Source organism: Fukomys damarensis, unplaced genomic scaffold (assembly GCF_012274545.1).
Source record: "Fukomys damarensis isolate Sample0158 unplaced genomic scaffold, DMR_v1.0_HiC HiC_scaffold_28, whole genome shotgun sequence".
In the NCBI taxonomy this organism is placed as follows: domain Eukaryota; kingdom Metazoa; phylum Chordata; class Mammalia; order Rodentia; family Bathyergidae; genus Fukomys; species Fukomys damarensis.
In genome coordinates, this window is record NW_022900940.1 from 22,943,696 (window position 1) to 22,959,562 (window position 15,867).

The 15,867-nt window shown below is 37.8% G+C and overlaps 1 long non-coding RNA gene across 2 annotated transcripts in view; it reads right to left on the reverse strand.

Annotated features, from left to right (window-relative positions):
* Positions 1-1,509: 1,509 nt before the first annotated feature.
* The window catches only part of LOC104872114, a 22,950-nt gene continuing 8,592 nt past the window's right edge, over positions 1,510-15,867 (reverse strand). For both annotated transcript variants that reach the window (XR_783060.1, XR_783059.1), the window contains 3 exons: positions 15,185-15,324; positions 4,788-4,890; positions 1,510-1,811 (listed from right to left, as the gene is read on the reverse strand). This is a non-coding gene — a long non-coding RNA (uncharacterized LOC104872114). The remainder of the gene's footprint in view (positions 1,812-4,787; positions 4,891-15,184; positions 15,325-15,867) is intronic.

Sequence of the window (15,867 nt, forward strand, 5' to 3'; positions counted from 1 at the left end):
TCCATTCTGTTCTTCTAGAGAACCCTAATGGATACAGATGGTTTGTCTAAAAACATTCGTTGACCTTTTGAATCTGTTTCAGGTCAAGTTGCTGTCTTTTACTTTGTAAACTTGGTTAATGTATGGACTTAGAGTATCTGTAAGGGATTTTGATGCAGTGAGCCTGTGAAGGAAAACAAAAACAAAAACAAAAACACAAAAGCAAAAAACCAAGCTGGGGAATAGAGATTTTGAGTACAGATATAGATAACCTTAAGTAATTTTGTATTCTGAAACTGCAGTCTTTGCAAAAGTACAATTTTAGAATTATGATTTGTTCTTATCTCCTTTCTAACTATCTTTATTTCTTCTATCTTACCTCAAACAGACCCAGACAGGGAATCCTAGGTAGGAACTTTGTGAGATGTCTTTATGGTAAAAGTATTTACATTTTTAAGAGGACAAGGGGCCCCAATATAGATCTGATTATGGCTTTGTGTGGTAGAAGAAACTTTGGGATTGGGCCTCAAGGACCTGCACTGTGGTCTTTGCTTTTCTACAAACTAGCATTCTGAATGTGTGTAAGTCACTCCTTTGTATGCACCTCAGTACCCCACACTGTTAAAAACAAACATATTGTTTTGGAATAGCAGCAAAGAGCCAGTGCCTGTGGATGCCAGGTGACCTAAATCAATAAAGGTGATGGGTGTGAACTGTGGGGAACCAGGGAGTATCTGCTTCTCTGAGGAGGTAGTTTCTGGGGAGGATTAGGGGGTCTTGAATCACCAGATCTCACAATTTTCAGGAAAAGCAGAAAATCTAGATTTTTGTGTTAAATCTTCTATGTTTTAAAGATTGGCAACTAATGCAATCTTGATCTGAACAAATCATATCTTTGGGCAAAATTTAGTCTCAAGGACACCAGTTGTGGCCAGTTATTATTTCTCACAAAGCCTGTCTTCTTTAAACATTAAAAGTACTAAGTGTAAAATGATATTTTTATTATTTTAAAAAAACTTTTAAAGAACATGTCTCCTCTTGACCATGAAGTCTATGGGACTAGAAACTCTGCTTATTTTATTAACATCTCTATCTCTGGAACTTTTCATGTGTTAGGCTTGTGTAATACAGTTGTGACTCTAGGCACCTAGAGTCACGGACTTCACAAATTAAGGCATTGGTGTCCAGCAAGATTGCTCTCACCTCAACACCGTTCACAATTCAGGGGTTCTCTGGCCACTGCGTTTCTGACCAACAAGGTGCAAATTTAGGGCTTCCACTATATTCTCATGTTTGATAATTTGTTAAGATGACTCACAGAACTCAGGAAACTGCTATACTTACATTACACTTTCATTATAAAGGATATTAATAAGGACCATTCAAAAGAGGAGACCCATAGGACAAAATCTGACACAGTATCAAACATGGAGCACACATATGATTTCCCTGTTGAATCTGAATGGGAATCCCCATGACGTGTTGATTTATAACGAACAACCAGGAGAGTATATTTGAGCTTTGGTGCCCAGAGTTTGTAGAGGAGTTTCATTACACAGCTATGATTACTTGATTCATTGGTCATGAGTTTGAACTCAATTTCTAGCCTCCTCCCCCTCTTGGAGGTTGAATTGACATCATGTGGCTCAAAGCCACAAATCCCAGTCACACAGTCGGTCTTTGTAGTGTAGTCAGCTCTTACTGTGAAGCCATCTAGGAGTGCAGCCCATGTCATTTCATTATGTGAATCCTGATGTGGTTCCAGGAGCCCACCATGAAGAGCAGATACATTTATATCATTTGAGCAGTTGCAAGCGTTTAGAAGCATCCTCCTAGATACCCAGGAAAAATATGAGACAGGTTTTTATTATAAAACAGCCCGCAATAAAAATTGAAGAATTATGAATACAAATATTGGTGAATAAACAAATACAATGGAGTAAAGCTCTGGAGATCATTTCTAGCTCTGACATTCCACAATGATATTGATGTTGACAATAGCTTCAAGTATATCCTAATGCCTTTTAAAAATATGTTAGGTTTCTCCCCTTCCAGGGACATGATAGGATTATATTCTCCTACAGCCTTTGAAAGCAGGCATAGCTGTGTGCCCAGCAGATGTTAGTGAGTGAAACTGATATCAGTCATTTCTGGGTGGAGTCTTTAAAAGCCATGTGACTTTTGCCACATTCTCTTCTAATATGCACCTATTGAGAAGCTAATGATCCTATTTGGACATGTAGCATGAATAAAAATATAAATTTTTGCTAAGTTCAACCACTGAGATTTAGGGATCGTTTATGAGGGAGTACAACTGAACATATTTTATTAAACAGCACATGCATTATTAAACAAACTATTATTACAATTTAATACTTCCTATAATCTATGAAGTAGCAATATTGATAGCTTCACTATTATAGATGGGAAACTGAAGTAAAGAAGAATTTGGTAACTTTTCGAAATTCTCATTATTGGTGTCAGAGCTAAGAACTGAACCCAAGCAGTTGTTTCCAAATCAAAGTGCTAAATAGTAGCCGTAAGTGCAGGGTTGGGGTGGGGCAGTTAGAGAGAGGTATCTAGGACTTGAAGGTATGGTGGGTGGTACTTTGAAGAGCAGTACTGTGTGAGATTAAGTTTTATACTGTGCTGGTCTATTTGGTTTTATTAAGTCGCTTTGTCCTTTTAGTTATGGGCCTAACTGAGGAAAGAGTCTGGAAGTGTCTCTAGATGTGCTTTTGACATTTTCTGTTTCATACTCATGAAATCGTGGAGAATTTTAATTGTTGGTTGCCTTTTCAGAACAAATACAGAAGTAATATTCAAAGGGATTTCCTCGTGGAAAGTCTTCAATGCTGTCTTGGCATTTGAGGAAAGCATCCAAGTGAATAAATAGCTATTGGATACGATTGGGCAGAATTTAAATGGCTGGGAGGAAGGACAGGTTAATGACAAAGGATTAGCTATTTAGGTCTCAAATGGCCTTTGCCATCCTTTGAATACTTAATGGGATTTTCTTTCAAACGTCTTTTATTGTCTCCTGCAGTGTAAAGGAGAAGCAAACTCATCAAATATATTCATGGATTGTCAGTAGGCATGCTCTGGCTTCATAGAGGGGCCTGGAGGAGAGTGGAGGAGGAGCATGTTGAGGGAAACGATGAGAGGGAAGTGTAAGCAGAATGGCCCAGCACCTTGCCTGTCTCGGAGTCCTCAGGGGTCTCCTTCCTGGAGGCTCTGCTGGCACTAAGGTCAGCTCCACTCAGCCAGCAGGAAACACACATGGGCTGTGCGTGTGGGCCAGCTTCTCAGGCCTTTATTTGTGGGAAGGGTTTCTGGGTAGGCCCGGGAGGACACGTTATACTTGACATTTCGACATGATGTCCTGAATGTAGAAAACAATAGCTTCTTATTTATGATTGACTAGAAAAAGGAAATTTATTAGGATGGAGGATTAAAAATGCTTTCTTCATCAGCTCTGTGGTATCTTCTCCGAGATTTTTTTTCCTATAGGAAAATACTGTCAGCCGTCAGTGTTCCAAAAAGACCTCTAGAGAAGCCTGTGGAAACCAGGTGTGGCGGGAGCACCCTGGGAGGTTGAGGCAGGAGGATCACAAGTTCAAGCCTAACCTGGGCCGCTTAGTTAGATCCTGTCTCAAAATAAAAATAATAAATAAATAAATTTTAAAAAAAGGCCTGGGGGTGTAGCTCAGTGCCTTTTGGGTTCAATCCCCAGAACTGCAGCAAACAAATGAAAAGCCTGTTGATAAAGCAAAGCTAAGTTTACTGGACTCACTGTGGTTAGAGAGAACAATGACTTGGCAGAATGTTAGCAATAAACTCTACCGAGGAAGTCAAGGTGGCACTTACTGGGTTTAGGACTTGGGATGGGTGGTTTTAAGGTGAAAAATAATTGGTATTGGGCAGAGTTTATGACACTGTATGTTATATCATATAACAGTGAGAGTTTGAGGTGTGTGTATTGATGATCCAGTTATTAGTTTACAAAAAGTAAACCATTTCATTATTTCAGTCTCATCTCCTTGGTACAAGTATTTACTGAACCAAGCAGCTAAGTTGGTTTTTGCCCAGTCCTAGTAATGCTTAGCACTGAAGAAGCAAAGTATGTTGGATATAAATGTTCCTCCATGCAGTTGATGATGAAAAAGAAGAAATGTTTGTTCCCAGAAATTGTTTGGAATAAGAGCAGTAAAATGTGTTGGTTTCAGTTCTCAGGATATCAGAAAATCTGTCAGGTCTTCTGGAGGCTCTGTCTTTATGATCTCAGCCATAAGCAAATAGCTTTCCTCTAAATCCCTGCGTACTTAGGACCCGCACCTTCTGTACTGAGCATGACAGTCCCACATGAATTATTCGGAATTATTTAAGCCCACTGGGGCTGAAATAGAATCCTCTCACATCAAAGATTTAGTTTCCTACTTTTTAAAACCAATTGGGTAACTGGGTGTGGTGTCTCAAGCCTGTAATCCTAGCACTCTGAGAGGCTGAGGCTGGAGGATTGCGAGTTTGAGTCCAGCCTGGGCAACAGAGCAATTTAGCAAGATGCTATCTCAAAAAAGGGCCAGTGATGTTTCTCAGTCGAAGACCCTGGGTTCAATCCCCAGGACCACAAAAACGAAACAAAGCAACCCACTAGAACTTTCCTAGTTTTAATGAACCAGGTTCTTTTTACTGGGTGGAACAGTTTATTCATCTCTTTTTTTGGCCAGTCTGAAATTATTTTAAATTTGCATTTGCAGTAGTTATTTTCAAAAGTGGCTGACATGCAGTGCTCTACAAATAGTCCTTACCGAAATGAGGGTGTGTCTCCAGGGTGTTCATGCGTGTGATTGCTCCCTGCTCTTACGTGAAGTGTGCCCTGCTTCCTGTAGGTGAAGGGCCAAGACCTCTTTCCTAGTGGATACAGTGAGTGCAGTTACTTAGTTGAACCATTAGCCATTGCATCTGAGCCAAAAGATGGCAGTGAAAACTGAGTTGAAAATCATTTGTTTAAATGTTAATAATTTGATGCATCAGTAATTTCTGAAATACAGGGAGTTCACTGAACAATAAAGAAACATGCTTGGACTCCTAGAAACATAAATTATACACTCAGTGTCTGGAATTTAAATGACATGTTTTCCTCTTTGGATGCAAATAACTGTTAATAGTGACAAGGGTATAGCAATCATAGTGTAATATCCCTTCTGGAAACGTCTTGAAAATCATGAAGCTGTTTTCAGTTCAAAAGATGACTTTAAAAGAATTAAGTGAAAGGTTTACCCAAACAAAGCAAACAGAACAAAACAAAATTAAAAACTCAGAGGGAATTACTTTATTTTTCTTTGAAAAATTAGTTCCTTGTTCGCTATGTATTAGTCCTTCAGTTTTCTTAGAAATATGATTTTCTTCAAATATAGAAAAAACAATAACTATGACTATTATGTCATTTATTGAGTAACTACAATGTGACAGCAATAGTACAAGGTCCTTTTATTGCATTACCTCTCGGGATTATCCCCAAAACTGCCTGAGATAGGGTTATTCACACATCTGACATCTAGCAATTTTGAAGGTCAGTGCGATAATGCTATTTGCATTGTATATTATTTTTCTTAAGGACTTGTGAAACATTGAATATTAGAAATAGAATGAAACTTGAAAACCATCAGTTCAGCCCCTTGTTTTACAGATGGATAAATTGAGACCCAGAGAAGGGAAATGACTTCAAGTAGAATCTCCCCGTAGTTTGCACCTGCGATGGCCATTGCAGCCGGGTCTTCACATCCATTCTGAGCCTACGTCCATACTTTCTTCGCCCATTGTTGCCCTAAGGCTCAAGAATGGACACTTACGGCTGGTACAGTATGAGAGAGAATTGCACTATAGTACTTCTAGGGACAATTTTACTGGTCTCTGACAAGGAGAGAAGGTGGTCATTACCTTCTCATTAGCCAGAGGATGGAAAACATCTGTGTTCTCAATGACATTGTTAGACTCTTGACTGAAATAACTTGGAAACTCCGCCTGCCTCTGGATCTTAGTTATATTGAAAGTCTATGTGGTTATATAGTTATAGTTATTTTATAGAATTACATGCTTTAAAAACCATATAGTTATATAAAGTTGTAATTTTCCTCATTATTTTAGTTTGGGTCATGATTTCTACTTGTCAAAATGACAAGCATTTATTGAATTTTCATTTATTTATTTGTTTTCTCTCTCCCCTTCCTCTTCCTCCTTCTTTCCTTCCCTTTCTCTCGCACACTCTCTTGCTCACTATTTCCATATCTGTATATACCTTACACACACATGCACACACACATACACATTTAATTCAGTGAACTTATTGAGATAAAAAGCAAATTATTTTATATGAAAGTAACAAAGAATATGACACTGACAGTATAACATAGCGATGAAGAATAAATATACATAAACTCAGAGGACAGTGAATAAAATTTCAGGAGACGTCGCTTCTTAAAAATTCCTGGAAAAATCATAAAAATGGGAATAGATCAGTGTTAGTGGACCAGTTTTAAGATAAAAAGAAAATCTAGAGCCATGGTGATTTTTGTAACTTGCATGGACTAAATGAATTAACTTGAATCTGAATACTTGTGTGATATTTGAGATATTTAGTCTTTACTCACTCATTTGTGTTTGGAAGCTTGAGAAATGTTGAGACACAATGTATTCATTTACTTCTTTCTCCTTGTCCAAATTTGGCCTTTTCACACCAAAACAAAGCTTTTGAAATATAGAACACTTCATACATATTTGCTTTCCTCTCATCTCTTTTCCAAGAGGTCAGAAATTTCCAGCTAGAACAAATACCTCCTGGTTGAAAATCCAAGAGCAAATGTGGCCAGTGCACTGGATTCCCTCTTAGCAATGTGGTCTTGCAGGAGTTTGCCTGACCACTCTCCTTGGAACAAAGGGAATTTGGGTGGAGTGTAATACTGCTCAAAAACATTCAGTGTCCCATCCTTACTTCTCTAGGATGCTGCACTCAGATCTACCATGTGATTTGCCATAGTCATGAGCTATAAGTGGAGGTGACAGGCATCACTTCCTGGCAGGAGCTTTCAGAATTAAACCTGAGTTATTAGATGTACATTCTTCTACTCTCTGATCATTCAAATGGGAATTCAGATGGACTTTGCATCAGCTTGGGTTCCCGAATAATTCTAACGAGTAAAGTCTAGCCAGTCCACGTGAAACTTATTGTTTGTGTGAGAAATAATCTTTATTGTCTGAAGCCACAAAGATTTTGAGGTTGTTGCCTCAGCAAAACTTGGCAAATCCTGACAGACACAGCAACAGGAATGTGGGGTTATTCACAAGTAATGCGGCTGTTATCACTGGCAATAGGTAACCTACAGATAGCCCTCTAGGGGTGGTCAAGTTTTTGGATCCTGTTTGCAGTTTTACAAAGGTGAAAAAGATGATGTAAAGTATGAGGTCTGAGAAAAACTGAGAGATGGAAAGAATGACAACGTGGTCCAATCACAGAAAAGTTATAGTTTATGTACATGTTGGTGCATGAAAGGGTATTGCTATGTTTATTTCTAGGTTTTGAAATTTGTACCTGTTCTATCTAGAGATAGGGAGTTTCTAATTAGTTTCAGGCAGATGCTCTTAGCTCTCTGCGGCAACAACAACTCAACATGCAGGTTCTATTCTTAGCTATTCTCTAAAAGATTCTTATTTTATTTCTAATCCCCTATCCCCATGGGGGACTTTAATGTTAATATATGCACAAATGTTAGGTTCATTCTTCTCAATGTCAGGTCCTCCCCAAAAGGATTAATTCAGCATTAAATAGTTTGAGCAAATATTTAAAAAATCATATTTTGAGCTCCTTTTTTCTCTCTCATTGAGTTCATTGGTACATTTTAGGTATACAGTGCAGTTACATTCATTATTGGGATCTTGTACCTTTACATGACAGGTCTTGGTTCTCATTTTTTCCCCTTGTCCCTGCCCTCCCTTCACCCCCTCCTCCCCTTCCCATTTACAAACACTTTATTTCCATTTTTTCATATTTTTTCTTTTCCCTTATTACCTTTCCCCCACCCTTCCTACTTTGATGCTCCTTCTATAGACTAAGCTCTGTGATATGGGTACCTGTCAGTCATGTAGCCTGCTAGATTCCACTCCTCATTATAAAATGGGAAAAACGGAACCTGTCATACCTTGTTGGTTTTATTGTAATGCTTTGTAAACTCTAGACTCTATACATAATTGTTATTTTCTGTTGACTGTCTTATGAAAGTTATGGCTAATATTATAGTACTTACTATTTGAGAAGTTGGCATACACTGTTTATTAAAGTACTATAGCAATATGCATGTTACAGTGAAGGATTGGACATGCTATTTGTGGTTTTCCTCTGCTTCCCTCTCTTCCTCTTCTCCCTCTTTCTCCTTTATTCCTCCCATTCCTCATCATAAAAAAGAGCCATTGGTGCACCCCTGGCTCCCTGCCTTCTGCCGTGACCAGGAATGCTTAAAAGAAAAAGAACAGAATTTGAAAACACAGATTAAATGACTTGAAGTGAAAAAGCACGAGACCTGAAGGGGTAGCCTGAGAAGACTGTGAAAAACCAGCAGGCACGTGGGCAGTGAGAACAAAAAGAGGAGGGGGCAGGAAGAGGAAAGGGCCCAGTGCTGGGATGGGTATTTTGGGGAGAGATGAATAACAATTGATTTTGGGGAGCTCTGTTGTGTTGCACAGTTCCAAACCTTAGACTCCAGCTTCTCCAGAGACATTTCAAAATTCAGTCTGCCTAGTTTTGAAAAGAATATCCTGTGGGTATTTTTATTCTTCTCACATTACAGATACTCTGTAGATTACTTTTGTGACAATTGACAGTCTTCTGGTACAAGGACAGAGTATACATATTCATTTCTGCAGTTTTTCTTTTTGTTATTTACCTCAGTGAGATTTTCTTCATGCATCTTGCATATATTATTAATTGAATCAATTCTATTCAAACTTTTTCTAAATATTTTATATTTTCATTTCCCTTGTCAAGGATACCTTTTCTTCTCTTTTCTAAGAGTTTACTGTTTTTCTTTAGGAGTATTATCTATTTTTTGTTATTATTATATACCCAAATGCCTTAGTTGTCTTTTATTATTTGAAATTAGTTGATTCTCTGAAGTTTTCCAGGTATACAGTTATATTATCTGCAGATCACAGCCATGATATTTTCTTTTTTCTAATATTTTTATGCTTTGATTGGTATTCCTACATAAATATACCAGCTAATACCTTCATAATAATGTTGAGATAATGTGCGATCAGTGGACGTCACTGACTTTCCCTGACTTTATTGATATTTGCAGCAATTGTATGTCACTGCTGTCTAGATTTAGATGTATAGTGTCAATCTACAGCCATGTCTATGTCTAGCTCTACTGATAAGGAAGCATTTTTGTATCTGTACAGAAATTAGTGTGTCCAATTTGTCCCTTTTGCCTGAGGCTCTCCTGGTTTAGCCCTGAAAGTACTGTCCTGGGAAACCCTTTAGTCCAAGACAAACTGAGGTACAAGTGGGTGTGACTCTTATTTGATCATTTTTTAGCTCTCTGGAGACACTTTATGATTTTTCAATTTGACTTATTGATATGGTTAATTACATGGATATATTTTATTGTTGCCTGAAAGTTGATATTGCTATGTTGTTCTCTAACTTGGATTCTTTAAAAAAATTTAATGTTTTTATTTTATAAAAAGTAAAACATGGCCAGGAATTTAGCTCAGAGGTTCCCCCACCTGCCTTGCAAGTCCAAGGACCCGAGGTTGATCCCCAGTACCAAAATAAACAAATAAAATAAAACAAAATGAGAATAACAATAGTTAATATACTGTGTATCATTGTCTTCATAGTATTTACTCAGAGACAAGAAAGCTTCACTCTTATAAGCAAGAGATGAGCAAATGATAGTACAAAATTTTCTTTTCAATGAACTAAGAAAAACTAGTATAAATGAAATCAATTGGCGTATATATTAAAATATTTTGATATAGCAGAATAGGTAATTTAGGGGATTATCTGAACTTCTCCCTACTTCTGTTTATCTATCTTCTATTTTGGCTTTTAGTTGTATATATATATATATTTTCTCATATAAGAGAAATTATGTGATATTTGAGCTTGTGTGTCTGATGTATTTCACTTAACGTTATGTTTTCCATTTGGATCCATTAATCTATGAATGTCTCAAGTTTATATTTCTTCATGTAGAGTAGTACTCCACTGTGTATAAATACCATATTTTTCTTATACATTCATCGGCTGATGAGCATATATGCTGTTTCCAAGGTCTAGCTATTATAAATTGTGTTACTATATACATTGGTATGCATGTATCTTTATTATGTGATGATTTTAAATCTTTTAGGAAGACACCTAGGAGGGGGCAGCTGGGTCAAATTGAATTTCTATATTTAGTTTTTTTTGTTTGTTTGTTTTGGGTACTAGGGATTGAACTTAGGACCTTGTGTTTGCAAGGCAGGTGGCGGAACCACTGAGCTAAATCCCAGATCCACTATTTTATTAAAAAAATTTTTTTTTCTCATTGAGTTTATTGGTACATTTTAGGTATACAGTACAGTTACATTAATCATTGGGATCTTGTACCTTTACATGACAGGTCTTGGTTCTCATTTTTTCCCCTTGTCCCTGCCCTCCCTTCATCCACTTCTATCCTCCCCATTTACAAACACTTTATTTCCATTTTTTCATTTTCTCATATATATATTTTTCCCCTATTACCTTTCCCCTACCCTTCCCACTTTCCCTACACCTTTAGCTCTTTTCTTCCTATTTCACATTGTCAATTACATCATTAGGATCTTATGTACTATTATAGTTTTTCACACCAGAGGAACTATTCAGTATTTACAAATGTGTGACTTATTTATTTCACTTAGGAGTATAGACTTCTAGACTTAATTGACACTTTTAGCAGAGTAGCTGGATACAAGGTCAACACTCAAAAATCAATAGCCTTGTATACAAATAACAGACTCACTGAGAGAGAAATTAGGGAAACAATTCCTTTCACAATAGCATCCAAAAAAATGAAGTATCTAGGAATCAATCTAACAAAAGAAGCAAAAGACCTCTACAATGCAAACTAAAGCACTCTGACAAAAGAGATCAAAGAGGATATAAGAAAATGGAAAGATATCCTCTGCTCCTGGGTAGGAAGAATCAACATAGTGAAAATGGCCATACTACCAAAATTGTTATACAGATTCAATGCAATGCTGATTGAAATTCCAATACTTTATATCACAGAACTAGAAAAAATAATTCAGAAATTCATTTGGAACCAGATGAGACCTAGAACAGCAAAAGCCATCCTAGGCAACAGAGACATGGCAGTGGGTAAATAACCCCCAATTGTAAACTATACTATAAAGCCACTGTGATAAAAACAACATGGTACTGGCAAAGAAACAGACCCGAGGATCAATGGAACAGACTGGAAGATACTAAAACAACTCCAGATGTACTCAGCTACCTCATCTTTGACAAAGGAGTGACCATCCTCACTGGAGGCAAGATAGTCTCTTTAATAAATGGTGTTGGAAAAACTGGATTTCAGCTTGCCAAAGATTAAAACTAGACCCTAATCTTTCACCATGCCCTAAAATAAAATCCAAGTGGATTAAAGATCTAAATATTAAAAAAGAAACACTAAACTTGCTGGAAGATAAGTTAGGCAGAACTCTTGAAGACATTGGCATAGGAAAAGACTTTATGAACAAATCCTCAGTAGCACGGGAATTAGCAGAAAGCATCAACAACTGGGATCTCATCTTATTAAAAAGCTTCACTGAAAAAGAAACCATCAACAGAACTAAGAGACAACCTACAATGTGGGAAAAAAATTTTACCAGCTGCTTCTCGGACAAAGGACTCTGAGATTCCCCTTCACCCCACAAAGAATGGCTGCTATCAAGAAATCAATCAATAACAAATGTTGGTGGGGTTGTGGGGAGAAAGGAACCCTTCTCCATTGTTGGTGGGAGTGCAGACTGGTGCAACCACTATGGAAATCAATATGGAGATACTTCAAAGAGCTGGGACTAGAGGATCCATTTGACCCAGCCATCCCTCTGGTGGATATCTTTCCAAAAGAATTAATCACAGTGCACTTGGATTTTAGTTTAGTGCATGGTGAAAGATAAGGGTCTAGTTTTAATCTTTGGCAGGTTGAGATCCAGTGTTAAAGTATTTTTTCATGTCTGGAAAGTTTTCTGCTTATTATAGTTTCTATGAAAAGTTTTCCTTTGTACTGTCTTCTGATTTATTAATTCCAATTACTCTAACATTCATCTTCTTTGAGTTATTTGAGTAGTCTTGTATCTGTTGGATCCATTTCATGTTCTGTTGTTTTTCTCACTAATCAATCATTGACCACAGAGTGTCGAGATCTGACACTCTGACTTCACATTGGGCAGTTCTGCTACTCATACTTTCAGTCATATGCTTGATATCCTGGATTTATTTTTGGAACTTTTTTGTGGACTCCCATTCTTTTCTATGCAGGGCATTCATGTTTTGCATATCTTTCTTTAATTCCATTAGATTTTTGTTAGGGTATTCTCTAGACTTGCTGATCATTTATTTCATTATGGTCATATGTGATTAGTTATATCTTCTTTAATTTTGCCAACCACTTTATTGAACAGTTTTACCTTCATTGAGAACTTTTCAGACCTTTCTGCTGTGTATCTTGTGATTACCTGTCCCTTGATGCTCCTGAATCTGTTCTGGGGGAGTTGGAATGTTTTGGAGCATTTTGTTGTCTTATTTGTGTTTGTTTTGTGCTCAGGTTTATAGCTTCTTTATCCCAGTACCCGTTCTTCAGGAATGAGCCACAGTACTGTTTGTGACCTCCAGACAATCTAGATATTGACATAGAGAAAAGCCAATTGACAGGAACTACTATACCTTATTGGCTACAGTAGTTAAGTCAGCAACAACAATGATGTCAAATATCAGCTGGATATTGGCAAACCCTAATAACCACCTTGAACTGTCCTTAACCAGAATAAAGGGGTCTGTGATTCTGGTGAAGACACTTAGCCACCCATATATTGACCTATAGTAATTCAGAGCACTAATTCCTATGGGATGTAAATAGCAGTGCAAGAGCTCAGCATACCACTGGACTAAATACCTTCTCCTTCAGGAACACGCTGAACAAACCAAACCTGACCTCCCACAACAAAATTACAGGCCTACCAAGGGATCCTAGGAGATCCTTGTTTAGATTTTACCTCCTTCAAAGCTGTCTCCCCTGACTGTGTCTCACCAGATCTCTGTAGTAGGGTAACATTAGTGGGGAGCAGGATGCCTGGGTCTTCTGTCCTCCTGCCTTCCTGGATTCTTATATTTTGAGACAATGTTTCACTATATAGTCTAGGCTGACCTTGAACTCACTATAGTAGAGCAGGCTGGGCTTGAACTTGTCATCCTTCTGCCTCAGCAACTTGAGTGCTCAGATTACAGGTGTTCAGATTACAGATTACCATGCCTGATGTTGCTGGACTCTGCTAAAATTTCTATGATAAGTATTTTTTTGTCAAAATAAGTGAGATTAGTCTGTGGTTTTCTTTTTTGCGTTATCATTGTTCGTTTGGCTAACAGTGTAGTGGTGACATAGAAAGCTTCTGTGGAGGATTAACTAGTGGTCAACTTGTAACCCTCAACTAAATTGAGTCACCTCGGTTCCAGGGTTGGAAGACCCACTGGAGGATTGTTGCCAAAATGACTCAAAAGGAGAAGAGGAGGGGGAGATGGCATGCTGTTGATTTTCCTGGAGAAGCTTGCTGTGGCTGGTTTCCCTGATATGAACTGGGCTGTTCTCATCAGTAGAGGAGCTTGGTCCTTACAGTTGCCGGGGGTGGCTGCTGTTCTATTTGGAGGAGCTCTGGTCTTTACCTTGAGCATCATTTCCTAGCTCCAGTGCACATCCTTCAGCCTTCTGGCACAGATCCTTCACCCCAATTGTGCAGATCACTAGTTTACACCAATGACCTCGAGCATTCCCAGTCCTTGATACAGACTTGCATGAGACGTTACCATGGACTCTAGACCCCCATCTGGACTCCTAGAGACACTGACAAGGGATCCAGGCTGTTGGGGATTCTTCTGGTCTTTAGCATGTGGCCAACCTTTTGTACTCTTCTGCATTTGACTTTTGGGGTGAATATTATAAAATAATTCCATAAATTATGTGTCCTATATTAAATCCTGTATTTCCTTGTAAACCATGGCTACAACAGTATTTTACTTCTTTTTCTATGTTCTGCAGCAATTTAAATAGCATTGGCTTTGCTGTTTCTTAAAGTTTTGATAGGTTTTTCCCTGTAAAACCATCTGGACATGTGTTTTTGTGATGGGTAGCTGTTTGACAGTTTTTTCCCTAGGTTTAGGTTTTCTTTCTTTTTTTGAGAGTAATTTGTTTAAATTGTGTGTGTCTTTGGGATTCAGTTCTAGTTCTACTAATTATGTTTTTGGACCATTTTCCTGTAAGTTTTTCGAATAATTTCTTTCAAGTTTTCAAATTATTTGAATAGAATGTACCAAAATTGTCTCTTATGATTATTTTCATATGCTTTACTTATCTTTAATATTTATGATTTATACCTATATCCTTTAATTTAGCTTATTTGTTATTTTATTGGATGTCTTTTCCTTCCTAAAGCACTTTTCTTTTCATTTATCTGTCTGTCTCTTATCTATGTCTCTACTTGCATTTTCACTACTTTTCTACTTTATATTCATTGATTACTGCTTTTATTCATGATTTCTTTCAGCTTGATTTAGGCTTATTTTTTGGTTCTTTCTGTAGCTCTTTGGAAATGTGTATGTACTTCCTTTCTTCCATCCTTTCTTATTTATAGCATAAGTGCTTAAGATCATGAATTTTTCTCTGAGACTCTTTAGCTGTCGCCATAGATTGTGACATGTGGTGTTCCCAAAGCCTTTGTCATTCATTTCTAGTCTAATTGCATTGTAATGAGAGAATGTCTTGCATATGATTTCCACTTCAGGGTACTTGGCTGTATTTCTCCTGTCATTCTGCAGAATCTAGGAAGTTCCCTCTGTTAGTTCACACATCCCTTCCTAATCCAAAGATAGAATTGTTAAATTTGCCCCTCCGGGTTTACCACTTACTTTGTGCTTTCAGCATCTTCCATAACTGTTTAATTTTCTCTGCATTTGGCAACTCTTCCTCATCTGCTATGGCTCAGCTTTACAGATGTCCTGTAGCTCTGTCAGAAAAGGAGTTTGTATTCTGTCTCTTCCTCCATTGTCTGTAGGGATTGGAAAGTGTAAAGGAGGTCAGAAACGTCTTTGCTCTGCCATCTTCTAACTGGCAGCCCTGGACATGCTGCTATTCTGGATTGTCTTGCAAAGGTTTTTGAGAAGTCCTCTGTTCCACACCATTGATTCCTCCCTTCAGATCCAGTTGTCTTTGTCTCTTTCATGCAACTGGCATTCTCTCCTGACACTTCTCAGCTCCTTCAACTGTCTCTTGTACCTGGACCAGCCCTTGTTCCTATCATCCAGATTATGGATTTCCTCATTTTACCTTAAGATGTACTTTGAGGTGAATCTGCATCTGCAAAATTATAACTGTCCGTCAATGAAAGAACCTTTCCTTTTTTTTAAATTGTGAATTATGTGGTGTCTAGTGAGTAAGTTCAGTTCAAGACCTTGATAAAAGGTCAGTATTTCCCTTTTAAGGTCTCTATCTCTCTGTCTCTCCCTCTCTCTGTCTCTCTGTCTCTCTGTGTGTGTGTGTGTGTGTGTGTGTGTGTGTCTGTCTGTCTGTCAGTCAGTGTCTTGCCATGTTC